The sequence below is a fragment of the Anas acuta genome, chromosome 14, assembly GCF_963932015.1.
Source record: "Anas acuta chromosome 14, bAnaAcu1.1, whole genome shotgun sequence".
NCBI lineage: Eukaryota > Metazoa > Chordata > Aves > Anseriformes > Anatidae > Anas > Anas acuta.
Window position 1 is genome coordinate 5,053,130 of NC_088992.1, and position 26,364 is coordinate 5,079,493.

The 26,364-nt window shown below is 46.6% G+C and overlaps 1 long non-coding RNA gene across 1 annotated transcript; it reads right to left on the minus strand.

Moving 5' to 3' along the window:
• Nucleotides 1–1,594: 1,594 nt before the first annotated feature.
• On the minus strand, nt 1,595–25,851 carry LOC137864007 (uncharacterized). Its single transcript, XR_011101263.1, has 3 exons — nt 25,726–25,851; nt 11,389–11,460; nt 1,595–3,295 (listed from the first exon to the last, which is right to left on the minus strand). It is a non-coding gene; the product is annotated as an uncharacterized lncRNA (long non-coding RNA).
• Between the last annotated feature and the right edge of the window lie 513 nt (nt 25,852–26,364).

The following is a 26,364-nucleotide window of genomic DNA, read 5'->3' on the forward strand; positions in this document are numbered from 1 at the left end:
GATGTCTCTGGCTGGCTTTGCTGCTGGAGAAAATGCTTGAGTCGCCGCACCCAGAGTTTAGTTCTGATGGGAAAAAGGATCTGTTTTAATGATGTATTTGATATGAAAGGGCACAGTGCTCCAGTGCGTAGCTTGCAATAAGCGGAAAGCAGATATGACAGCTGAGATTTCACAGTGTTAGAAATGGGCCTTTCAGACTCTAAGAAAAGAAAAACAAACACTGAAGGACAAATTTATGGCTGGAATAATAGACTGGTGGGTTTGGGGGGACATGCTTCAAACAAGCTTCCCTTGACAGCTTCTATATTTGTCTCAGGCTGCCTGCTTTCCATGCAGCATCCCCACCCCCACAAGCCCCTCAGCTCTAGGTAGAGCTGGAGGTTTAGCTAATTCCTCAAAGCACAGCCAAAGTGCCTTGGGAATTATCACCAGGAGCGTGTGTACACCGTGCTGCAGAGCAGGAGACAACCCAGTGCAGCTGGGGCTGGCGGAGGTGTGAGGGAGGCTTGCTGCAGGCTCGGGGTGCTCTCCGTTCGGGAGCAGAACTAAAACACGCAGGAAAGCAGCCACAAAGTCTTTTTTGGTCACTGACAAAAAAATAAAAAGACAGCTTGTATGTGGGGAGGGATCACGGAAATGGGAAACCATTTTCAGAATCCGAGCAGGGTGTATCAGAACACTGTTATCTATATTTATACGTAGGGGGGAGAGGAAGACACAGAATATATGGCTGGCACTCTTCTCTGAAGCTCTCCACTGCCACCGTTGCCCCCAGATAGCACTGGCGTATGCTGTGGTGCCCTGCTTTAACATTAACCCCAGAAATTAACTGATGACAGTTGGCCACTTTTACCTGTATAACTTATTTCTTAAATACATCAGAATTTGCACAAATACGGGTTTCTTTCTCTAAGCTTTGGGTTTCTTCTCAATTGATTTTCTCTCCTGGGAATTGTAAATCTGCTTTAACTGGCCAACCCCCCACTTTCAGGTTCCTGGCTTTGCAGACCCATCTCTTGATGAACTAAGCTATGAACTAAGCTATTTCTAAATTTTGTTAAATGTGCTAAAATTGAATAAAATGTCATTCCACTTCTTAAACACCAGCAAATTCTGTGAACGTTGTGGCCTTTTTAAGAAATGGAAAGTGTACTTTCCATATAACCATGCAAAGAAACTGTCATTTTCTACAGTTTCACAGAGTTGAAGGGGTAGAAAAACTACCAGGATGACTGCTGAATAAATGACTGTACAAATACAGCAGCTCAAGCGTGCAACACACTCAACTTTCATTTTCTCCTGATATGTGATAGGTGGATTTCCATTTATATTCCTTTACTACCTGAACCGCCCATAAAATTTTCAAAGAATCACCGATGTTCAGTTTGTGCTTATTTCTATAAAGCAGGGGCACAAGATTTTCTGAGAATATTAGCGTATTTCTTCCCTTGCAAGACATGGGCATTTTTTTCACTCCCATACTGCAAGACCTCCAATGGGTTCTCATTTGGAGGACTGGGGCCCAGGTATTTCAAACTATTTCTTTTGGCTAAGAGATAAATCCGACAGCAACAAAAAAAGAGCTCTAAAAACTAAAAAAACCTCCACAGTAGATGGCATCACAGAAGGTTTGCTTTCCATTCGTAGACATCTTGGGGACCCAGAACATTTCCCAAAGCCAGTGGATGCATCGTGGTTTTCCCGTTTTCACTCTGACCACCGTAACTATTTTTCAGTAATGCAGATGCACCATTTCTAGCAAAAGGACTTACTGCAGTACTGGCTATTTACAGCCAGGAGAATAGAGAATATATTTGGCATCTTTCTTCTACCCTCTCTGGTTTCGACTCCAAGGAGTCTGTCTTTTTGTTAAAAAAAAAAAAAAAAAAAAAAAAAAAGTATCTTTTTTCATAACTCCCTCTCCAAAAATATACTTGAGGCTTTCAGTAACATAACCGAAAGCTAATAGAAAGCGAGTGCATCAGCTAATCTGCAGTTGTGTTAGGTAAGTTTATGTATTGGCTTGCTAAATAATAAAGTAAAATAAATTAGTTCCTATCAAATGTTTCCTGAATGCATTCCAGCAGGAGCTTATTGTTATTTATTCATCTGTTGGATTGCATCTGTAAAAGCCAAAGCTCTTTCAGGAGTGTATGTGACTGGAATAGTCTAAACGGAGGAGCCAGGACTCGGGAATGAAGCCAGCAGGTCGTTAATTAAGTGGCTGTACAGCCTGCAGTCAGCATGGTGTATCGTGAACACCGCCTAAAATCAGTTACTGCCTCCTTGCAGCTGCAGAGGTGTCAGCGCCGTGCTTGGGGCAGGAACCCGCAGCGGTGCACGAGGAGAGGCAGATGCACACCCATCGCTCTGGAGCTGCAGCACAAGGTGTCAGCTTTCTGCTTCTCCCTCGGCATGGCTTTATTCTCCTGGGAGGTGTACGATGTTCTTTGCATCCGATATGGTGCCAAGTCTGCATTTCCAGCCATATCTATCTGCCTCTGTTTGAACGGCCCCCACTGCAGGAATAGTTGAGATGGAGCTGTGGCAGAGGATAACAGAGCAGCTGTGCTTTAAGAGAGAAACCATTTCAGATCCTCCAGGTCTTATTTCACGATGTTCAAAAAGCCTCACGTAATGTAGTCAAGAGAAATATGCCTGGCTAGCACAACGGGCTTTTTCTGTGTCGCTGCTCTTGTAACCCTTCTGATTGTACTTTTAAAGTGTGGCTCATAACATTTCATAACAATGGCAATAGAAGCGTGTATTTAAATTACACTTTAATTTAAATTAGTAATATGTACAGTTACTTAGCCAATTTCTGTTTGAAAATGATGGAGTCGAAAATTCACAGGAGATCAGCAGCTGCTCAAACAAATGAAAAGGATTTTCTTCTTTTATTTACCCTGGAACAATAAGCATGGATGCAGCATCTGGTTCTCCACGAAGTCTTTGCTTCTTACACAACTTCCAGCTGGAATGACCGAGAGTCAACGCGATTGACTGACCTTCCTCAAGGTCTCCGGTGATGCCACCCAAAACAGAACAGAGCATCCTAGCTGGATGCCTTTCATGCTAATCCCCGAATCAATACATTTCCAAGATCATTTCTGGGCTTTCATGTGCTGCCAAAAGATCATGCTCCAGCGGTCCTCTCCTCCTCTGCGTTGTTTATCCTTTGGAGCACTCTAGATCGTAAACCATTTTAACCACCATTGCATATTGTGCTCCCCTTGTCTAATAACCAAGAATGTGGGAAAACTTCTTCATATCTTCCTCAATAGGGAATACCAAGCTGTAAAGTAGAAAAAGACAGAAGCTAAAATCATTTTGAGCCCTCCATGTGGAGGCAGCCTGCTTGGAGGATGCTGCCCTGGCCTTGCCTCCCGCGGCATTCCTGTCAGGAGCAACGAGGCCGCTCTCGTTGCCTAACTCACAGGCACCCGGATGACAACCTCCCATAGCTGAAATATTTATTTTTTTAAAGAAAACAGCTATGTGCTAAGAATTCAATGTCTTCACAGGAAAGGAGCGTGACGCAAACCTCCATCCGTTCCCAGAATGGGCAAAGAAGGCCCAAACCTGCCCCGTCCCGTCCAGGTGCTGGCTCTCGGCAAAAGCCCGTGGGAGGTAAAATCCCATCGTCTCCCGAGACATGGTGGAAAACAAGCTGCCTGTTATTGTGAGCGAGAACAAAGCGCGGGAGAGCAGCAGGCACCTTTGTCTTCTCATTAACACTGATGGCTAAAGCTCTTTGGAGAAGGGACTTTCCCACTGTGTGTTTGCACAGAGGGAGCTGATCCGATGAGGGCAGCTGAATGCTGTGGTATAAATAATGAATTACACAATAAACGCTACAAGACTGGTTCAGTTGAGGAAGAAAAATAAACACAGCAAACAAAGAAATTCCTCATATTAGTTAGAAATCCCACGGCAAGAGATTCTTGCCAACTTCCTCCAAGAGCCCAGACTGCAAACGTTATTCCATAAGTATAAAAAGCACTTCTACTCACCAAACTTTGCTGTGTCTCACATCCACCCAAAGGGCAGAACGAGCGTACATTTCCTTTTCTATCTGTATTCTCAGTTTCTAATATAAGCGTGACCTTTTAAAGAACCATTTTTGCATATTCTTTCCCAGTGGCAGTGAAGAGTTACTACTTGATCTCTCCCCTAGCAAGAAAAAAAATTAACAAAATATTTATTTCAGCAGTGTTGTATCTTAGCCAGCCAGGGAACCTTGCGATGTGCAGGGAAAACATTTGTGTAATAAACCATGATAAGGGCTGTGAATACCGGTGCTGCAGAGCTCTGGGCTCAGAGCCACTCTCGTGGCTGCGTTCAGATGTTGCTATTGATCTAATCTGCAGCGAGATGATCACAGGAGACACTCCTTACATTATTTATCTTGGATTTGGGGTTGGACGGGGATTTTTTTGTTGTTTGTTTTCTCCTTTATTCATTTCTGTTATTATTAATATTACACGCTGTTAACAAATTCCGCAGACAAACGACTCTCACCTCTCGTGACACATTATTAATCACAAGCGATGAAGGATTCTGCATTCCTCACCACTCGAGCTGTGTGACCAACCCCAGCTTGTGACCTACCCGCAGCCTAACGCAGGGCTTGGCAACCACGGCATGCAGGCGAGGAGGGCACACAACGTGCGGGGTGGGCAGAGACACAGGCTGGGCATCCCGATGCCCACACAGCTCCGAGGGGAGCAGGAGCCAGCGGACCCACCTTCTGCAGGTACACAGCACAGCCAGAGCCAAGGAAGAGAAGAGAGACGCCAGCTCTCCAAAAGATTGATATCTGACAGGGAAAACCCAACGCGCAGCTAAAACCGATCTGACATCCTGATGCTCTGCTTTGCACAGAGATGTCAGTCTGCGCCTGGGTTCACTTCGCTCCCAAATTCCTCTTGCTGGACCTGTTATTTGGGTCTGGCATTCCTGCTCCCCCTGCCCCCCACTCTGATTTACACAGTTCAAGGCCCTAATAAGCAAGATTTTGATGACAGTCACAGTCATAGATGCGGGGAATAAACAGACCAACTCTCAGTGGCTAATAGCTTTTGTCTATTTTCCAGACAAGGATTTCTCACTGGGACTCCTCCTGGAAGCAAGAAAATCCCCAAGGAGGTTTTGAGGGGCAGAAGATGAGGGGCAGACTTCAAGGAAGGCTCTTCTGGCTGGGTTCCTGAGCCAGCAAGCAGCCCGTGGCCCTGCTCCATGGGACTGGAGCTTTGTGTTCCTGCCTGCTCCTGAGTTAAAGGGGGCATGGAGCACAAACGAAATGCACAACGGAGTTGCTGCAGCTTAATGACTTACCACATTCATGATGGCTACTGGGAGGAGACCAATATCATTAGACCTGTACAGCATTGAGCTTAACGTGATGCAGGACATAGTGGTCAATCAGCAACACAAGCTGCATGGAGGGCACATGGGGTTCTCTGCCTTTGGTGCTTTCTTTTTTCATTCTGATTTCCTCCTTTTTCCAACCCCAGGGTTGCTCAGCACAAAATACCTGTTTGCTCTTCGTCTGTGGGAGGCTCTCTCACATACCTGCATGCCATATGACCTCCCTTGCTCACACGTACATCAAAAATGTCAAACTCATCTCCAAGGGTTGTCAGAAATAGTTATCATTGCAGCCTGAGCTCTTGAGATTGCGAATGGTAATGCTGAACCATGCAAACAGGAGATGTCATCCTGTCACCATGAATGACAGATGATTATGGCTCTTTCTAGATGCCTGTAATTAACACGGCTTTCTAGCTTTGACATGAACATCCAGAAGCCCAGTAGATGGGGAAATCATTTGGAAGCTTCGGCTTTCCTTTCCTCTCCTGCTTCTTCACCCTACAGGTCTTCAAATAAACTGAAGAAATCACCAGTGGGTCACTAAAATCACTAAAAAGCTTCTTAGAAGGGCAGCTGCAATTCAGAGCACCAAATAACTGCGTGGATAAATATCACAGCTGAGGCTGAACCCAGGCATTGGACATGCACAGTTCTTCCCCTTTGGTGTTCAAACATGAATAATGCGGGGAGCGGTGCCTGGGAGTCACACTGTTATCTTGAAAATCAGGATCGACTGCTACCAATCTCTTTCTTTGGCCTATGCCTCCTAATATCCTCTGCCATTTCTGTCCTCTATCACCCTTTTGCATCTATCTGTTAACATTTTTGCTCCTGACCTATGACAGCAGGCTTTGTCAGGGCAATACAATTTAATATGTGGTGGATGCACGATGTCGGCAGCGGGCTTAGGTATCTGAAGAGCCTGGTGAAGAATAATAACTCCCTGCTACGTATCCTGGATTGCTGTTTAACTACATGACGCTGAACATCAATCAAAGAAGGATTAGATGCTCCTGGTAATAGATAAACAGCAAAATGAACAAGATCATCTAAGCTCTTCAAACAAAATCATGTATTTTTAGCCTATGGAAATCCAAACCAGGGCTCAGCCAGAGAACAGGAAAAAGCAAAACAAAGATTATTGAAAGCTTATGTTTAAACAGTTTCAGCCCAAATATTTACTGATGGCACAAAAAAAAAAAAAATGATCGTATGTTTTGCAAGGAAGAGCTGGACCCTTTAATTGCATAGGAAGCCAGGCTCGGAGAATGAAAAGAATAAATAAACAAACCCCCTGCAGAATTCACTGCAAAGCCTGTACGTTTGTTTACATTCCCATTTCTCTTTAACCTACATTCCCCCTGACAAAGGCGTTGTTTTGGGTAATAATCCTTTTCATATGGGCCAAATCTACAAGAAACTATTTGCAATTCATTTAAAATATGGATTTTGGAATCTACTGTAAATCCCTTTTGCTAAGATAAAAAAGCACGGAGAAGAAATAACATGCTGTTTAATCTTTGGGCTCATCAAGTCCTGGAAGATTATTTTGACAGTTAATTTGATGTATTTAACTGAGCTTCCAGTCTGTGCTGCTCGAAGAAAGCCATCATTTATGACTTGCTGTTGTGTAGGAACATCCCAGATAGCTGCAGTGTCTTTTGAAGAAATATTTTCAAGGGGAAAGAGCATATATTAATGTTTCCCTGCTGTTTGAGCTCAATACTTCCCAAGTCCTCACTGCTTCCTGAATATCTTTTCCTTGGCTCCTCCTCAGCTAGTGGACGGGCAGAGGGAAAGCAAAGGGTGTCTGCAAAGCACGTGGGGGCTCCCAGCTGTGTCCTTTGCAGTCCGTAGTGTAGAAATGGCTTCATTACTGCACACCCCTCAGAGGCTGATGCATCCCCTGAGATTGGGGCACAGAAATGCGTGGTCATGGGGTGCTTGTGGAGGACTCTGAGGTCACCACACGTGCAGTAGCATCAGCCTCCCCCAAAACCACCCTCCTTGCCTTGGGGGCAGATTTTCTAAGGTGAATATTGAAGCGCAAGGCACCGGTGCTCACTGCTGGAGCTGGCAGAGGCTTCCAGGCACCGAGCGCTCCTGCAGCGGCTCGGCAAGCCAAAAATACAAGGGATGCTGTTGTGCCTTATGTACAAACAACAAAAAGTAGGTCAGATCCCACAAATGCAAACAGACAGGGGGAAGGCGCTTGCGGTTCTTTACGCTCATCTTTGGGAACAGCTTCGTAATGAGGACCAAAAGCCCTCCAAGGGCAGCACCCAGGCAGCAAGGCTGCTCGGCGTGGTTCCCTGCTGGATGCTCACAGCCGGACACGGCTTGTGACCAGCTCAGCGCCCGTGCACGTAGAAGCTGCTCTGGGGAGGGACACCCTGCCACACTGCTGTGATAGACTCCAAAAATAAATGCCACAGGGCTGCGGGAGCTGGGGTCAGATCCTTCGCCTGGTGTAGCAGAGCTGTTGCTGTCGGGCGATGCTCTCTGCAGGGAGGACTCTGTCGGCTGAGCAGCCCTCGTCAGGAGGAACACCAGGCATTTCTGAGCATGCATAAGCAAGGCAGGCTCATTACCATTTCTAAAATCCAGCTGATGAAGCCTCTCTTGGTTCTGTCACCTCTGGCTTGAGGACTGATGAAAACAGGGAATTTCCGTGTGGTTTAACATGTTTTTTGGGCTGTGCCTGGCACAGCTGTCGGGAGGGGATGGGGCAGCAGCAGTCCAGCCCAGCACATGGGAGCCCCGGTGACCCCCTCATACTGCAGGGGGAGCCTCACCCAGTTGCCATTTATACCACAAGAATTGCTGTTTGGGACAAACCTGCCCCACAGCCTCTGGCTACAGGTGTTAAGCGTGGCCAAGATTAATCTACAACATGGTTCTTCCATCTCTAAACCTCCAGCCCGAGTGGTTTTGGTGCCAGACTTGCACCTCCTATCCCCAAATCCCAGCAAAGCTTGAAGCACACCCAGCTGCAGTCTGCAGGAACAGCTGCAGACGTGGAGGCTCCCAGGAGCGCGCTTCACACGTGCAGGCTTTTCTCCAAACCCTGCAGTGTCAGACAGCTGGCACGGGAAAATGCAGCATGCAAGCAAGCTTCACAGCAGCGACTGAGCCTGGCTGCAGATTGCCTCGCTGTGAATATCCACATTCATCAGCATGGCTGCAAACCAGGAGCAAAAAGAGAAGCTGAAATTTCTAGAAGGAAGCAGGGAGCTCCAGGGTCTGATTTTGGATGATGCATCAGTGAGGTTTAGTTGCCCTGCCTGAGCTGTGCCCACACACCACAAACACTTTCCTGCTTTTTAGGGCTGTGGAAGGGACATCCCACCACCGTGCCTGTGCACTACAGAGTCTGGGAACACAAAGCCCCTGTATTTCCTCAAATAATTGTGGGAGTCACCTGGAAATCCACCCAATGAGGTTTTGCAGGTGGTGTGCATGGACAAACCCTTTGGCTTTATAGGGTCAGGGGCCCTATATAGGGTCCTTTGAGTTTCTGATTGAGGACTACTCAACATACCACCAAAAGGCAACTGCAGGACTTTCACTCAGCATCTGGTCCAGGTTTATTTTGTTTTTGCATCACTGGGCTGTAAGGCAGGCTGTGAAACCAGCTGGCTACATGTCACCTGCTGTAAATTATATCTTCCCCACCAGCATCAGCCAAGCCACTCAAGGTATTTCTAATCAGAGATTGAGTATATTCTTACCATAATTGAAGTATACAGTATTAAAAAATAACTGCATTTTTTTCATTATTTTTTATGACTTAACTACAATTGCCAAGTGCCTGCGTGCACTATTATAGGACTGCATTAGCAAATGGGAATTCATTTGCTGCAGTTGACTCACTCTGGGCCTGACCTAAGCCCACTAAAATGCCTTTTTGCTGTCCTGCGATTATTTTGGACGAGGCTCTGGCGATACTAAGCACACTCGGAACAAGGAGGTGTCGCCTAGCTGAGGAAAAGCCCATCCTAGCGAGCACACAGATGAGCTGAAGTCATGCCTGGTACTGCTCTAACAATGCCCGAAGGAAAGTGCCAGGACAGGATGGGACCTTTTCAGCTTTGACCTTCACTGTGCGTGTCCTTGGGAAGCACCAAATTAGTTAATCACAGGAGCAGCAAGAAAAATTTCTCATTATAAATATTCACAGGATCGCATGCCATCCAGCAAATCCTGTCTAAATGAAGGAAAATAAATTAGGAGAGGATGCTGGCCCGCTGATTAAAACTTAACCCCCGCTCCCTGTGATGGGCTGACATTTGCCAGCTCCTCAGAAGCTGCAGTCACACAGACAGCCCCTCCGGCTGCCGGTGACATTAAAGGATGAAGCTCGTCGCTTTTAGCAGCAGCAGGTATGATGGCATCGATGCTCCCGGCTGTTAGCTGCACAGGGAGCAGCCCCATCCCCGGGACGAGCTCTGGTATCCTCCACCACTGCAGGAGGCAGGAGCACAAAGTGCCTTGCTCCCCTTTGGTACATGCCTGTGAGCTTTTCTTCCTAAAAGCAAACCTGTTGGCAATTGTATAGCTAGATCCCCCTTTGCTTCAAAGAGAGAAAATAATAATAAAACGTGGGGGAAAGAAATGCCCCTTGCAATGCTTACCGATCCCTGATTAATTTTTCATTTACAATTATTTTCTGTGCAGCACTGGAGAGTTCAGGTGGTAACATTAAAAATTCCCTGTGCCCTCAGCTTTCCCTAATTAAAATTGACAACCCTCATTTTGAACCACAAACATAATTACCCGGTCCTCCTCACCGACTTGATAGCTGAGATTGTTTGTTGATAATTTATGAGCACCGAGGAAGATGAATAACAAAGCCGAGGCTCTCAGAAACCTCTCAGCTCCTGCCTTTGAAGTTCCAAATGTGCCAGCGCAGAGCAACCTGCGCAGAGGCTGCACAGAGGTGTCCCTTCCCCAGGCACTCCTGGTCCTGCTCTGAGTGGTCGAGATCGGGAGCAATTGGTCAGAATTGCTTTTCTGAAGGGTTTGCAGAAATATTAAGGCATCTACTCAACCCCAGCTGCTCTGCGGTATGAAAGCCACCCTGGGGATGCCCAGCTTGCTTTATGGCCCTGTGCAACACATGCCAAGTGACTCTGCCCAAGGACAGCTTGAAAAATAGTTTCCCCATACCAGAACATCAAACAAACTAGATTTTCCCTAGGTTTTCCCACATTTCCTTATCATCAAAAAAAAAAAAGTGTAACTCTAGAAAATCCTATACATATTTCTGAGTAATCCCAGTATTTCTTTGGTTTCTCACAATAATGCCACACTGAATTTCTGGTGACACCCACAGCCAACACGTGGAGGAAAGCAGCCATCACACAGGTCACCCAGGCTGGGTTCAGGCCAAATCCTGGGTTCCTACATGGGGATGTGGCTACGGCCATGGCCCGAGCAATGTGGCTGTCACTGCTAGAGCTGCAGGCAGAAAACCAGGTTAAGAGGCCAGCAGGTGTGAGCAGCACCCATGTGTCAGCCAAACTACTGCATACATCAGGTGAAGGGAGGGGAAGCAGTAAAAAGATGCATTTAAATGACTGCTTGCTGTTGGGTTTAGTTAGGGAAAGCTTTTCCTGGCCCTGTTCTCAGAGGGGGATTTCACAGGTGCAAAACTTAAATGCTACTTAGATCAGAGTGGGAAAGCCCTTCCTCCAAGAAAAAATGCCCCCCATGTTTAAAGACAGCGAGAACATGGGGTTGTTTTGTCTATCAGTGCTTGCACAGCCTGACCCACTGCCAGGAACGTGGAGGCTGGAGAGAAGAGAAAGACAGGGAAGAGACTGAAGCGCAGAGGCAGGATTATTAGAAATTCATGTAGGAATGAAACAGCATGCTGAGAGCTAGGCAACATCACTGAGCAACACAGAGTGCAAACAGACAGAGCAAAGCTATGCTATTCCCTTTAAGGTCAAAGCTTTCTATAAATTCACAGCAAAAGCAACTCAAGTGCACTCTGTTCTCCCCTTGACTTACCCAGACCAAAGGCTGGTGTGTGTCCGCATCTTTAAAGAAGCCATAACTCTCTACATGGCCATGCACATCTATCTGCAAAGGGCAAAAGAATCCAATGTGAATGATTTTGTTCCTTCTGCTGCATGAAGATTTTCCACGCACAAATCACTGAATGCGTACCTGCTCATTGCTCCTCTCTGAACTGCAAATAGCGTGCGGAGTGCCACTGCTATAAAAGAGCATTGCCACTTTACTGGCAATTCTCCCTGCTAAATTGTAGGAATTAATAAATGTATGCCTATCCAGGAAATTAAGAGTCCCCTCCCCAGAGCTGGCCTAGGATGATCACCATGATGTTAGATTGGATTCAGCACAGATACAAAGTACCAGCATTTTTTATTCAAGCTGCATTCAAAGCTGCACGCACACAGACCCCAGTTTGGGGGGTTTATAATGAAACGAACTTAAGACAACAGATTTAATGGGGGAAAATCAAAGTGGCTCATTCTGGAAGCGTTAAAATAGTGTTTTGACTTTTAGAAGAAATTTTTATATGAGCAGCTTGGTGAAGCCAAGAGGAATTCATGAAACATTTGGATTTTGGCGAATTACTGGAAATGTTTCAGCATAAAACACAGCCCAGCTCTGCCTCCAGCTGGTACAGGGGGTTCCCTTTTTCTTCAGGTTGTTCCCAACCTGTTTCCCTTTCACTGTTTTCCCTGGCATTACTGTTATTTCATCAATAACCTCCATGAAAAACGACAAACCACTGAAGAACAATTAATATCTATCCATTTCCTCTGGCATTAACAAAACGCTTCATTTACAAGCCAGCTCTGCGTGCCGTAACCCAGACACGTGCCACAATCACACCCATTTGTCACCAACCCAACACTCAGAGCACGTGGGGACAGCACCAGTCCCCAAGGGCTAAATCCTCAGCCAGGATGGGAACCTCTGCCCCCCAGAAAGAGAATTAGGGGAGCTCAGCATCAGAAGGTGCAAAGTTTCAAGGTGGGCACGAAGGGGACCTAGGGGTGTCAGAAATGAGGGCTTTTATTTGGGATCACAGGGATGTGTTCTATTAAAGAGTACACAACCTGTGCTTGTGTGCACAGCTGCTGGCACCAGCCCTTATCACAGGTTTGCCATCAGCACAAAATTGGCTTTTAAGAACTTGTCATTAAGAGCAACAAGGGTCAGGATTTCCCCAGTCAACACAAGGAAATTATGCATCTTGGCTCTTACCATGTGCATGAGCAGAGCTAGTTCCTGGGATCATGCTGCTACTCAAATGCATATTAATGGTTTTTTGAAAAAAAAAATATATTTTTTTTTAAAGCAGAGTGAGGAAAGCGGACATCTGGGTTGCCAAAATTCCCACCAAGGTGTCTCCTCACCCACACTGCGATGGGGCAGGACGTCACCACTGCTCCCACACATCACAAACCAAGTCGTGCTGTGCCACAGCACCCACTCTGCCCCCCGAGAAGAGACCCCCTCCCTGGGCACTGTTACCAGTCAGCAGAGCTTGAAATAAATATTCTAAGTTTAATCACTGGCACAGTTGTCAGAAATTTATTTTTAATTTGCCCTGTTCAGCATCTTAATTATGCAAGATCCAAGTTACTGCTAGGCCCAGTACTCAGATTTCGCAAGGGTATCTTACAGAGAGCAAGGCCGCTGCCACTGAGGCAGGAGTGAGGCCTCAGCATCTGCTGCTTATGGGTGGAAATAAGTGGGTTTGTGCTAATTAAGTGTGCATTTTATTTTGTTGCGGATGCTCAGCTGTTGGTGATTTTAGGTTACATTTCAATCCCCACTTTAATATAAGACAAAAATGCACTTTTTAGTTTTGATCTAGAGCACAACTCTTATCATTCAAGCAGGACAGACACGGGGAATTTGGGGCAGACCCATTGCCTGCTCTGCCCCTTCCCACCCAGGCTGTTCCCATCCATCTCCTTCCTGGCCAAACCCGTTCCTGAGCACCACGTTCCCCTGAGGGCTCCTTGGGCAACCTCCTCCTGACTCACCCTGCGTAGGAGGGCCCCCAGCAGCAGCAACCACCCGTGTCTGGGCGAAGCTTCGGTGACACCTGGAAAATTCCCCTGTGACCGGGGCAGCTGAGCTGGGAAGGCCACAACAGGCCCTCTCCATGGGCCACACCATGGTGTTTGCACAGCCACCACAGATACGGAGCTGAGTGTTTGAACCCAGCTTGGTCTCACTGCTAATCATCAATGCCCAATCCCTCTATTTCTAACCATCCTATTCCTGTTCCTGGGTAACAGGGTTTGAGGCCTCCGGCCCACCTCAGATCCCAGCTTAGGAAGCCATCAATGAATCAGGCCTTTTTGCCCAAAGCAAGGCCCTCAACCCCAAAAATCTTGTTTAAAGCCTCAAGTTTGTTGAAGCGGTGTCTTCTGAGGAAGCCAATATCAGTGAAAGCCCCCCAGGTGCCCCCTTGATGAGGTTTGTGTTGTGTTGAAAACCCCACAGCACAGTGATGTTCACCCTCCGAGGGAGAAGTGCAAAAAGCTGGCACTTGGGCTGTTTGAGAGCAAACTGCTGCTGTAAAAAGCTGATAGGAAGCTTAAAGGAAAAAGAGCTAAAGCCCTAAAATCACCAATCGTGTCTCCCCAGGACCCCATACCGTGGGCTACCGATCTGCCAGAACTGGCACATGAGCACATCCCAAACTGGGGATTTTACAAGTCAGCAACAAATAAAAGTTGCTATAGCTTCTATAACCCCAGACATCCAGGATCTGTGCAGGTGTTTTTCACTAACACAGCAAATGGCCCCACACTCCTGCCCAGGGCAGGGGATGCCCAGGAGATGTGTCAGGGCCAGCCTGGTGCTGGGCACCAAGCTCCTGAGCACAGCAGGTTGGGAATCGGAGCAGCTGGGACCTGTCGCTTTGATGCACAGGGCTTTGCTTTGTGGCCACAGGCCTCTCATTCAATAAGTATATAAAATCTAAGATGGTTTCCTTTACCTGATGGGATTTCTTAGGCTACAATTAGCATCACAGGCTTTTAAAATGCAGGAGTGAATTTACAGATGTAGCTGTCAGGTAGAAAGGGAAAAAACCCATCCCTTAAATCACCGGCAGCTTTGGCTTTTCCATACTGATACACAACCACAGCAGGCACCGCACTTGTAGTGCTGTTGTCTGCATCCTCAGAACAACTAAAATGGGATAATATACATAATACAAATAAAACTGAACACAACAATCTTCATGGTTATAGCTTCCTGTAAGATCTACGTGGGTTAGACTTTCTGTATAATTAAATCTATAGATTGCCTTCAAATGCTTACCTTGCAGTTCCCTGAGCTCTGATGAGAAGTACGCTGTTTGCAGCGACAAGATTTATTGCATCTAGCACTCTATATTATAGCTGCTCTGCTAACCACAGTAAACAAGATATGAAAAGCAATCACACAGATAATGCCATGGAGGAACAAGCACCAGCTCTGCCTTTAACCCTTTCACCTGCCTTCCTGCTGGAAACACCAGGCAGCGGTTCTGCTGCACCATCCAACCCCTGTGTGCTACGGATATTATGGCAGAAACAAAAGAGACAGGGTCTGGGTTTCTCTCCCCTTGTTTCTAAAGCACCAGTATTGTCAGGAGAGTGGGTTTATCTCTGTTGCTATTGAGGGCACAGCCCATGGATAGAAGAAAACTAAGCAAGCAGAGCCTGGCAACTGCCATGTCCAAGGCTAGTTAGCACGAGTGAAAAATCAGGACTGCGACTGTCCCCGAGAGAAAAGAGCTTTGTGGCACTTCAGCCCACACTCAAAGCCTGGTCACCACTGGATTTCAGCCCCCTTCCCAGGGCTGCAGTGGGTCCCGGGAAGGGCTAGGACATCCCGGTGTCACTTTAGGCTCAGCCCCACTTCCAGCAGGATGCTGCCAGCCCAGGATGCAGTGGTTTCATTAGCAGTGGTTTGCATCACAGAAGCTCAGATTTGACCCTGGAGACTTAGAAACATTATTTAAAGGGCAAATTTCCATATGAAGGTCGAGTGGAGATGCGTAAGCTTAATCAAGTCACCGCTCGCTAGCGGAATAAGTCCCTTGCTGCCCACACACCGGAGAATATTCTCTCAGCCCCTCCTTTAAATCTTCACCAGGACCAGAAAAACACCCCAGAGACAAGAATAGCAAAGATTAAAAAAACACAAACAGATTTCTTTTTTGCCATTGCCATTCAAGTAATGTAAACAATGAGCACATATTCCTTGCACCTAATCAAATAAATAAAACCCTGCTAAATATTAGCACAGGAGGAAGCAAGCAGTCACTTGTTTTCTGCCTTACACACGTAAGCCATTGACCATTTCAACCCAGAGGATTAAAAAATGCTCCACAGGCAGGAATTCACTGCTCTATTACAGTATTTTCTGCCCCAAAACCCAGTTAACTGTTTACAAACATGATGAAAACTCCAGAGGTGTTTCATTGCTCTTTTTTTTTTTTTTTTTTTTTTTTTTTTTTTTTTTTTTTTATAGGGACAACTAGTTTCCTTTCTTTCCTGTCCACTTTTTCCATCTGTAAGTCTGCCTCTAGCCGGACAGAAGCTGACAGAGTCCTTGCCCACACAGAAGTTCACCAGAATAAGCCCCCTTCGGTGGTGCTGAGATTGGGCAATGGAGAGGGAGCAGCAGGGCTTGGGGTTTAAGTACAGATCAAACTGTTCTATCAAGGGCAGAAAGATTTAAATATGTTGGAAATAAATTTAAAAATAGACCAGGGTCTGCAGTCCAAACAGAGTGTATATTTAGTAGTTGTGAACGGGAAAGATCTGAACATTACTGGAAAACATTCAAAAGGCATCTAAGAAAGATTAAAAGAGTTCCAAGCAGGGAGTTTTAGGGCAGGTTGCTATGGATGCTGGAGAACGGCGTTAACCTCTGACCCTCAAAACAAGATACGTTCCCCAAAAAACATTTTTCCAGGAATGGTAAGGGGAATGTTAGTTCTGGAAACCTGTGAGAAAGGAGTACATTGGTGCACAGCAGTCCTGAAGCACACAGGACCTTCAGCCCCAGTGGCAAACGACCCTGGGAAGGACCAGGAGAAGCAGCCTAAGCCCTCCCTCAGCCTGTCAGTCAAGGTTTGTCTCAAGAAGCATTTTCTCCACCCAGGCTGTTCTTAAACATTTCTTGGTCTCGAGGCTGTCCCATCCTCCTCCCCAAGGCAATCCAGTGCCTGGCCTCACCCCTTATGACTGATACATGCCCTGCTTGCTGCAGGTAACTGCTGTTCCCTGCTCTGTACACCAGATACATATAATATATATATATCCATATACTTATATCCAAAACTTCTGCAGGATTGGGTCTTTCAGCATGATAGAGACAGCAGGAGACTAATCTTCTGTGAAAATGACACTAATAAGGCTGATGATTTCCTTGCTAGTTTTCCCCTTGTTTTGTCTCTTAAGGAAATAAACCTTTGTGGCATCTGCTGCTTTTACAGCTCATCAGTCTGGTACATCTGACGGAGACAAGATGCATAATAGAGGGCAAAAGGCACAGCCAGCCTCCAAGAGCCCACCAAAAGCTGTCAGTGCCCAAACTTCTGCCTTTACAAACATGGTTCCCTGTGACATAAGTCAGGCCCGTCGATTTTTGACCCAGCTGAGAAGCAGCCCAAGAATTGCACACAAAAATGAGTACTCTGATATTGAAAGATTAATGACAAGGAGTTGAGCACAGGCTATGCATCGCTTCAGGCAGCTCAGGGACAGCAAGCACATGTTTCATCTCAGGCAGCACTTGGGTGCTGGTATCACTCACCGCAGAGGAGTTTGAGCTGTTCACCCACCCCTGCCCCCATGGCAGAAGGCTCCAAGCTTGGATCACCGACAAAATTCGGTTGCAGCATAGACTTCTTGCCATCACGCACAGAAAACTAAAATCTCATTATATCCTGCTTGGGGAGAATGCCCAAATTTGTCTACAGGAAAATGGCCCTCTACTTACTTGCTTCTATGGCAAACAAACTCATGAATGGATAACCTGAGTTATGACAAGTATTCCATAAAGCAGCTGATGCCTGTGACTAGACAGAGGCAGAATAAAATTTGTTTTTATAGTCAAAGCAGTGAAAAATCAGCCCCTGTAAGAAACAGGGAAGAAAAACTAATGTTTGCATGGGAAGTGCACGTGCCTGTTTGACCAGAGCACTCCCACAAGTGTCCTTCCAGGACACAAAAGCAATGATCGCTCTTACGAGGTACAGAAGTTTGATCTCTTCATAATATAACAGAAGAATTTCAGAGATTCCTGCCTTATTGATTTTGCCTAATGGAACAAGCTCATTTCCTAGGGGCACTACATATTCCAGACTGCAATACAAAGGGCAGGAGAAATCCTCCACTCCCATTCTAGCAGGCTGTCAGCATTTAATTAATCCAGGGGCTGCAGGGCAGATTCTTAGTGCAACCAAAAAGCTCAAGACAAAACATCAATTTATGCTCTGAGTGCCCCTGTGCATTGCCGTGCTTCAGGAGTGTTTAACTGGAGGCTCCGTGGCTGGACTGCTGGTAGCGGCTGAACAGCTGTCAGGTTCCTCCCCCCCAAGGCCCCTGCCAGTTACTCTCCATCCTTTAGAACATTGAATGCTTTCAGCAGGAGGTTCTCCGATGCAGATTTTCCATCTCCAGGTAGATGGTTTCCTTTATATTTGGAAGTATAATGAAAGCACCTGGCACTTCCTTAACTGCAAGCACACAGAGCACAAGGGACCTGGGCAGGATCTTTGGGAGCATCCCAAAGATGTAACAAAGATGTAATGTATAAGCTCTAACAGCTTACGCATGCTGAGGCAAAGCTACCACCCCGTATGCCTTCAGGGACCCACACAGAAGATCAGGTGCACTGTCCAGTAATTTAAAGCCCCTGGAAGCTCCCTCCCATATGTACAGGACTCAGAGCAAGTAGTGTTGGCCAACAGAAGTGGATGAGCAGAAACCTTGCCATGGACACCAGGTCACTCAAGTCTCCTGTTGCTGTTTCTCAGAGCACTTGGGAATGCAGGCAACAGGCAGACACCTTTGGGGAGGTACTAACCAAAAGGGGAAAAAAAAAAAAACCTTACCACAATACAACTTTGTTTTTAATCTTTCAGGCTTGGCAGGGAACATGTAATTCAGGGCCATGTCCGGGAAACAAGTGATTTTACAGCCTGGCGTGGCACACTCCCCATGTAGATGAGAAGTCTTTTTCTGGCACCAGGTGCAGACCAGAACTTGACACTGGTAGTGATTCACTGTGAAAATGGGTGTTGATTGACTTGGCTTCTTCCAAACACAATGCTACCCAGAGATTAAAAGCTACACAGCAAGAACATTTGAGACAGACAAATTTTGGTGAGCATTTCTCAGCCGCCAAAGCAAGTAGTTACCTTTAGGGGTTTTCAAGCATTTTGCCTCTTTCTTATTCTTTCAGAATCAGGAGGCTAGGGGTTGTTAAAAAAAAAAAAAAAAAGATAAGTGTAGCAACAAAACTTTTCCTACACAGCTGAAGGAAGCTCAGAGCAGGGCTGTTTCTGTATCTGCAAGCTCAAGTCTCCCTTAACTGGAAGTTTGCAGAGATCACTGCATGTTCCCAACAGTGCCTTCACGCTTCTTTGGCACTGGGTGCAGCGATGCAAAATGAGGGACCTACATATAAGAAAGGACAGAAAGATGACATGTAGGGACAGTGTGTCAATGAGATTCCTTTGGTACAAGGCTAGGGTTTCTGTTCCTTCCCATTCCAGGAAGAGCTCAATGGGACTTAGGGCTTTATTGTGCTACAACATTAACCTAAATTGTGATTCATGTACAGTAAAAGAAAACATGCCAAGGCCACCCACTGTCCTGTTCCTCCACAGGGGTTTAAGGATGGCTGAAGAACCCCTTCAGCAGTTCCTTCAAGTTGTACTTCCTTGAGCAGAGATGGAACCAGACAGCCTGAGAAGCCGCCAAGGTCTCAGGCACCACGGGAGCATGAGCCATGAGGAACCAGATCTTTGTCTCCCGGCCGTTGGCTTGGGACAGGCTGCTTTGCTTTCTGCTCTGCACAAAGGCAGCAAGCAGCAGCATGCTTCAGAGAAGTGGGTGGACAGCTGGGATACCTCTGAGCAGACAGTGATGCCCAGCAGGGCTTCCACCCTCCCAGCTAAAATGCCATGAGACAGCAAGGAGTTCCCTGTGCGCCCTTAAAACCAGCTCCCCCAGTACAGCCTGATAAAGGTTTTATCCATCACCAGCACTAGCGGAATAAATACTGGTTAAAGCATGGCATTGGGTGCCTGATCTTTAGCTCTTACATTGAAAGTGGATGCAGCAAGTGGGGAAGTGCGTAGGAAGGTGCCCTACCCCTTAGCGAATTCTTTGCCATCCATCTCCTTCCCACGTGTTACATCCCCGAGACACCAGCGGCGTGCAGATAACTGGGGGCTGGACCGCCGCCAGCCCTGCACAAGTAAGGGCACATCCAGGCCCAAGATGTTTTCTGGCATCAGCATCCAGCTTTCTTTCTAACTAAAGATGCTTAAAGGGCATTATAATAGCTGCCTGAATATCCGAGACACTCCCATTACTGTCTGATTTCCTCGTGCAATAACGCATGGTCAGATTCACACAAGGCTTGCAAAGGATCAAATCTGCTCTTTTCAGAGACAGCTGGGAATACCCCTGGAAAAATGTGAAAAACACAGCATGTGTTGGGAGCAGTGTCTCTCCCTCATTATTCCATGTAAATACAAGCAATCTGACCCTCCAAAAGACTTTGCATTTCTCAGAAAGTGACCATCTGTCAGGCAGCAAGGGGCGCTCATTATTTAAATTAAGGATCCATTCCCTGCTGCCATTTTCACTCACATCTCATTATAACAGAGTTTCTCTAACACCCCGTTCCCCTAGCAGGAAGACCTGAGATCACAACTCCCCCACACACATTTCCCAGCAGCTATTGCCCATAAAGACCCAGCTAAAGGATGCCAAAATATGTTGGCCAGTAGAGCCCTGGACTTGCCATCCAAAAGAGTTATACAAACCAGGAAATACACAAAGACTCCCTTATATTGTAATTGTGTAATGGTGATTTTGAGGTATCTTATGAGATTTAAGCTCTCTAGAGGGGAGTGGATACACGTGGTGGGACCATGCAGAGGTCCATCTGCAGGCTGGGGCTGGCCAGAGCTGCCCTCACACGCTCTATGGGTGCTCTGTGCCTCCTGCTACCCCTCCCAATCTTCCCCAATAACCCACGCTGTGCTAGTGGAAAGGCAGCAAGGCCAGTCAGGTATTGGTAGTAGTCATCTGTGAATCACAGCAACACCTTGTGTGCAGCTGCAGAAAGAGGGACAGAGGAAACCCAGCACAGCTCCACTCCCACGGGCAGCTCTACAGCTTTCACCAGCCCATGCTGCTGGAGAGACAGCTCTGGGATAGTTTTTCTTGATAGTTCTTGTTAAATCAAGAAGCATTTCTGCCCACCCCAAGAGGATCATACCAACAAACCTCCAGCCTGACACAATTTGCTAAGTATGGCTTGTTATGGGGCAGCACAGCTCAGAGAGTGTTACTGAGAAGCCAGAGTCCCTGTCCCTACAGACCTGTTACGGACCTGTCCCCTCACAGCTCTGCCTTGGGCAGTCTCCTCCTGGACAGTATGGAAGAGCCCTATTTCTTGTGGATGGGTAGGTGAATAAATGAAGGACCACATCATATCCAGACACTTCAGTGATGTAAATAAGCAAGGCTGGTCTGAGAAATACCCAGCTCCTGCTCAGTTGGTGGAGTAGGTCCAGCTTTTCACAGGCTGTTGTCTCTATCACAAAATACCCAGCGCACCAGAGATGGAAATGCCTGACTTCCCTGCGGCGTGAAAGACAGCAGGGGGAAGCTTGTGCCAGCTGCGATTAGAGAGCACTGGGCTCTGGGTTGACAATTGCACATCATCTCGAGGTACCACACGAATTACAAACCCTTTGCTAGAGGCAAGCTGCGTGGCCAGGCACCGGAAAGGATTGTGAAGAAGTCATTCTCAGCTGGGAAGAGCCTTGGGAGTGCAAACTATTTATTAAACCAAAAGAGACAAACAGCTTTTAATATATCATGTTATGAAGTGAATCAATTCTTATCATTTTTAATAAGGCAAATTTAAAACATTGTCAGAAGAGCAGGAAGGGATCTATTCAAAGCAACTGTAGGCTCTCCACAAGCAATCCCAGCCTGTGTTTATTATGGGTATTACCACATTTCTGCAAGATGCAAAAATAAGAATCAACAAAGCACAGCCTGCTGTATCAAATTGCTTTGTACTCTAAAAAAGAGCCAAAAGGGAGGGGGAGCTTCAGGAATGCTGAAATGACATCAGCTCTTCTCTTGATCAAAATCAGGACCGAACAAGTAGAAGTATGTGATCTCAAGTGCTCGATGCCAAGTGACCCCATACCAGGAAATTCTGAGAGCCGCGTTATAGATTGAGCCTGACATTTATCAAGCAGCAGCAAAAAAACATGTAGTGAATGTATGGGGGTTGGCTGGAGCTGGCAATAGGTGGCCGTGAAGAAGCTTGGTCAAATGCTAGGATAACTGTGCAGCTCGAGAACGTGTGAATAAATCCCATTAGGCGTGACTAATCAAAGACTTGGAGGGGAATGGTCTGATAATGCCTGTTGTCTGCCTTCTTGGCATGGCTTCTTTATGCCACTGAATGTTTTGGACTGAGGTTTTCAGAGGAATTGAAGCTCCGCATGCCAGTCATCTGTGTTTGGTGTCCAGCCACAAGAACACCCTCAGCTTGAGCTCACTCCTGCTGTTACCAGCCACGCTCTGGGGATATAAAAAACAAGCAAGCAAACAAAATCTCTGGTACAAATTTAGGAGAGCTGGACAAAAATTAATCAGAGCTCATCTCTGGAACACTCTTCAAAAGATATTAGCTGAAAGCAAGTCGAAGGCTATCATCCAAGAACAGCAATGGAAAAACATCCCAGAGACACCAGTTACAGCAATCACTGCAACGGTTAAGGAAGTACGAATACGAGAATATGGTGCTTTGTGCCTTCCCCCTCCAAGTCCTTATTTCTATCACAAGATGCTTTGCCACAGTGCATGCCCCTAGGAATAGGTTGTACAAGGTTTAAAAAAAAAAAAAAAAAAAAAAAAAAAGAGCCCCCTGCCTCACACACAAACAAGGAATTAGTTTTTCTTGATGGCCAGTTTGCCCACACAAGTGAAATCACAGCACGAAGCCCCACTGAAAATCAGCACTCTATTGCACAAACAGGAACATAACCCTAGAAAAATGATGCACCATTTTGCACTGGAATAGCCTCAGCTGAATTATTTTGTCTAGTTGTGCATCACACAACAGGTCCAGAGGAAAACAAGAACAGCCTAGGAAATCAGTAGAAAGCAAGACTGAATGAAATGGGACTGTTTGGCTTAAAAAGAAAAGAGTGATGAACTTCAAATGCATAGCTGGCTTCCCTGCAAGGAGGGAAGGTAGGACCTGCTTTCCATGCCTTTGAAAGATCAAATTGGAAAAAATGAGCTTGAACCAGATCAGGGAGGGCACAGAATACACATGCCTCTGTATGACCCATTATAGCTTTCTCCTGCTTCTTCTTGGGGTTCATATTTATGGAAGCAACGCTTCACGTCACACAGCCAGAGAAGCACCTTCACTATCAAATTGATGGTTAAATGAGAATTCAAAGGAACGCTTAAAAATTTCATCAATGCCACTTGGACATATGCCTTCAGGCTGTTTATCTTTAAATGAGATGTCACATGTAATTTAGTGGCGAGATTAAGTATTGTTTTTCACTTTTAGTTGCATTGCTGTGGGCAGCCCTGTATCAGTGCACACCTTCATTCTTTATTAGGTAAGATAAATGAAAATGGCACCATTTTTCTGAATTAAAGTCCAAATATCTGACATGTCAATACTGTCTAATGGAACAAAGCACTACAGATTCCTAGAGCAGGTGTTTAATTTGCATGTTATTACTGACAAGCAAGATTAATGCTTTACTAAGTACTTATGCTGCAATAATGAGAGAAGCAGAGGGGGGGTGATACTCAAAATGAGTAACAAGGACAAAATACTGTAAATTCCTTTTACTCCTCAAGTTGTTTTGTCTTTAGAAAAGAAGTCTCACAGCTCTGGTGGTGGGGCTTTTCTGGGGATTTATTTGCAGAAAAAGCAGTCTGGGTCACACCACCCAGAAATCCTACAGGTTTTCCCTACAACCAAAACTGTGGAATGGTGGCGATGTTCTTGAAGGAAACAGGGATGTTACCTACTGCTCCACCTCCCCAACCCCTCCTTCATCCAGGAACCCTTGTGCAGGGAGACAAAGCTTACACCTCACCCCTGAGGCATTCTGCCCCCCCCCCCCCAGGACATTTCTTTCTACACCACAAACTGGCTCTCAGACTGCTTCCTACATATGCATATACCAGCAGAACATAACAAGAATCCAAACTGCTTCTGGAGTAATAAAAGAAAAGCTGAAGTGTAATTAAACTACAGCTCTGGGCCATTTGTTTTACAGGAAATCTTCTGCTCTGCAGAGACTTGCTGCAAAAACGTGGCAGGATCAACCCTGCTCTCAGCATCACCACATGAACCTGGAGCCTCTGCCCCTGCTTCAGGAGAGCTCCTCTGTACACATCCTGGTCCCATCATTTTGACAAGAACAGCAGGAAATACACTCAATTTCAATTTGAAAAGCTGTATGAGCTCATCATGCTGGGTATCCAGCTCCTGTTCTCCACTGCTGATCAAATTAGAGAGGACTTGTTCTTCACTGGATATAAGAAAAGCCAGAGGACTGCACTTGTATCAAGAATTTGCCATTTCACAGCAACCAAAGGCAAACTAAGAGATTTCCCCCTCCACAACTGCTCCCACTTGCTCTGCATACTTGCCCAGCTTCATCTCACTGCAGCACAGACCAAAACCAGCAGGCCAGGCCCTTTCCCTGGCACACAGCAGCGATGCTCTGCTGCCTTTGGTTAGCACGAGCACCACAAGGCCAGCAGCAGTGATGGCCCAGCGCCAGTGGGGCAATAGCATTGGATTGTCACAGACCCAGTGCCTTTAGATTTTGATTTCTAAAAATGCTTAGGTGTAAACTCACCATGAGAAAGGCAATGACTGCTCCACAAGGCCACATCTGTGCTTGGACATTTTGGCAGCAATTTGGGGTCTTGTTTTTTCCTGGCACCTGTATGGATGGTGTTGATGATGTGCCCAGGAGAGGAATCTTGCCTTTAAAAGCACACCACAGCACACCTTCCAGACCTTCATTACCTGATCTCCCATTCATTTTCCATGAAAGGACTTTTACTGTTTTACAGACAACAAAATAAAGGCTACCATTCACTGGCTGTCAGGTTAATGATTCAGAACAGGTCTGTGTGCATTGAAGAACGCATGAGTTAGGGAGTAAAACCAGTATTAATTGCAGCACTAGAGAGCAACACCCTCATTCATCAGTCCCCCGCCCACAGCAGAGCAATGCTTTGGCCTCACTGGAAACCAGCAGAACCCAGCAGGTCAGCACCCACCAGGTCTGTGGGGGCTCCTGGGGGTACATGGGCTGTACCCTGCCTCATGGATCAGGCAGGAGGGAGCAAAAATTGATGGAGCAATCAACCTCAGCTAGAGGGAGAGGCTTGGAGTCACCACCTGCAACAAAACCCTTCTAAAGCTATGGAAAGCCTCTGGTTTTCTCTTTGAAGGAAGCATTTGGCTATTTCCACCTTTTTCCATACCTAACATTTCCACAAAAAAGCAACCTACAGCTCCTTGGTGTTTTAAGGACACTCAAGTTTAGGGAGGGTCCCCAGCAACCAGCCAGGCCACAGCCCCCGCAGAGCAAGGGCTGACAGCCTCTTTGTTCTGCAGGATGAGCTCTGCAGCAGCTCTCCTCATGGGCACAGGAAAAAAAAAGGTGTCCACTGGGGATGGCCACTGCTGCCTGGGGACATCATGGCGGGGACAAGGAGTGGCTGCAGGCAGCACCATGCTACAGGCCATATCCACAGGCCTGGCACTCAAGCAAGCACTGCACCACCTCACAGCACAACAGGGTACACCAGGGCCCAGCCCCATCCTCTCCCAGCAGCAAGAAGGGACACACAGGGCACAGCCTCCCCACACGGCCACTGCTCTGGGCAGCACCCCCACAGCCCAGGTGGTGAGACACACAAGGCACCAGCTCTCTGTAAGCCTGGCTCTAGATTTCCCCACTTCAAGTGAGGTATTTAAGCACACCAAGCTCTCCTGAAGTTTCTTACATTAAATAGCTTGGATTTAAGAAACACTTCTCACCTGGTGTCTCTGTGGGTCCAACACCAGGGCACCACTGACCCTTCCCAACTTGCCATTGAACCACAGAACTTTGGTCCCCATTACACAGCACCACCACACCCCAGCCTCACCCAGAACTGGTGACCCCAGCTTGAGGTCTGCCCCTCATTTATACCCCCCCAGGTCATTAGCAGAGGCTTCACCTGTCCTCAACTCCTCACCACACGGGCTCCAGCAGCATCCCCCAGCTGTATCAGGCTTGTCAGTCCTTCTGGGCAGCTCACAACAAATGGGGCTTGGGGAATTATTGGCCCCAAAGTGATTCCCACAGCTGAGAGCATCACCTGGCTGGGGTGCTGGGAGGATTCAGCATCACGGCTTCCCCAGCATGAAAGGAAAGCTCAGTCCCGAGGGGTTGTCTCTGATTAGAAGCACCTTACCCATCTTTTAATAAAGCACTTGCTTTATTAAAAGCCAACTATTTTTTCTCTTTCCATGGAGGAAGCTGTGTTAATAAGCAGCTCACTCAGCTGCTCGTCCTGCAGCAGCCGGTGCACTGCAGCCTGCAGGCTGGCAGGAACTGTTGCATTAAATAAAATAAAAAAATGTCATTAAATAAAGTAAAAGCCTTACCCGTTGTGCTGCAGTGCTCCCACTGCA